Source organism: Echinops telfairi, unplaced genomic scaffold (genome assembly GCF_000313985.2).
Source record: "Echinops telfairi isolate 266 unplaced genomic scaffold, ASM31398v2 ScPeMD7_8;HRSCAF=38, whole genome shotgun sequence".
NCBI lineage: Eukaryota > Metazoa > Chordata > Mammalia > Afrosoricida > Tenrecidae > Echinops > Echinops telfairi.
The window spans coordinates 4157082-4158674 of NW_022103905.1; the positions used below are offsets into that span (position 1 = coordinate 4157082).

A 1593-nucleotide genomic window follows, 5' to 3' on the forward strand; every position below is an offset into this window, starting at 1 on the left:
AGGAAGGAAAAAACCCCTTTATTTTAGAGTGTTTTCCCCCCAAAACAGGATTACGGTAAACTAAGGGGTTGACAATGTTCACTGAGAACTAGGATTGGGGAGAAGAAATGCTGTTTTAAAGAGCAAGGAACCCCCCTACATCTAGCTCAAGTCAGCAAGACACAGCAAACAAATCTCTGGGCTCCACCCCACGAGCGCCCCAGGAAGGAAATACCGCGAGGTTGGGGTGCTCACCGCGCGCCTATCAGAGAAGAAGCTGAACAGGTGAGTGAGACCTCTGCCCTATAGGTTTCCACTGATAAAGGCATCGGTCCTTAACTACCACAGCTGGTGGCTGCGAGGGACTGAAACCCAAGTACGGGAAAGGAATTCCGGGAAGGGAGCCCATGGCTACTCAGTCACTTCCACTCTCTTTATGCCTCTGACCTCCCTCTGCAGGTTTCACGCTTCTAGAAGCCACATTTCCTCTTCCTGTCTTCAGCTTTGAGCGCCTCTTGCCGGAACTAAGGTGCAGCAAGAAAGTGTGTCATGGAAAACCTTGGCCCTATAAATCTGTGAATATCCTGTAGCCCTTTAGAAATGAGTTGCACCATTGAGAAGGCACGTGATGATGCTAAAGCTCTTGTTGAAAGACTGAGAGATCATGGCAATGAAGCAGAATCTCTTCTTGAACAAACTACAGCTCTCAACAAGGCAGTAGAAGCGATGAGACAGTACCAGGAAGACATTCAAGAACTTAATGAAGTGGCAAGATATCGGCCATGATCCATATTAGTTCAGGGAATCGAGCAAGAAAACAGACAAATCAGAGAATTACAACAGGAACACAAAACTGCGTACGTGCCTGGAAGAACATCAGTCTGCTTTGGAATTTATAAGGAGCAAGTATCACGAACTGATGTTTAGATTGCTAATGGCAAGCAAAAAAGGTGATCCAGGTATAATAATGAAGCTAAAAGAGCAACGCTCCAAGATTGACAGGGTACATCGTAACCTCTCTGAAGGATTCTTCCTTGATGCATCTCGACACATCCTTGATGCCTCTCAACATGGACGGAAGTGGAGGCACTTGGAAGCAAATCAGAAGAAATTACAAACACATGTTGACCAAATAACTGAAATGGCAACAGTCATGAGGAAAGCCGTTGAAATTGATGAGCAACAGGGCTGCAAAGAACAGGAACGGATATTCCCACTTGAACAAGAAAACAAAGGCTTGAGAGAAATCCTTCAGATAACTCGGGAGTCGTTTTTGAACCTCAGAAAAGATGACACATCAGAAAGTCCATCTTTGTCAGCCTTGGTGACCAATCGTGACCGGAATCTGAGGAAAAGCTGAAGCGTTTCAGCATGCGAGCTTGTATCTACATGCTTGTCACGGGGGCTGACCGAGAGATGAATGGATTGAATAACAGAAAAATCAGTCTGTGTGTGTATAAATAAGACATACACACATCATATAGACAGTATACCGGACAATTACATTTTTAAATGTAATTTTAAATTACATTTTTAAATTGTAAATGATAAGAAAATGCAATGAAAAGGTAGAAAATAACCCATTTATAATTAGTGAACAGATGGAGGATTTTC

General features: G+C 43.5%; 1 pseudogene; it reads left to right on the forward strand.

The window, feature by feature from the left end:
• Positions 1-579: 579 nt before the first annotated feature.
• On the forward strand, positions 580-1339 carry LOC101651792 (annotated as a pseudogene).
• Positions 1340-1593: the final 254 nt, after the last annotated feature.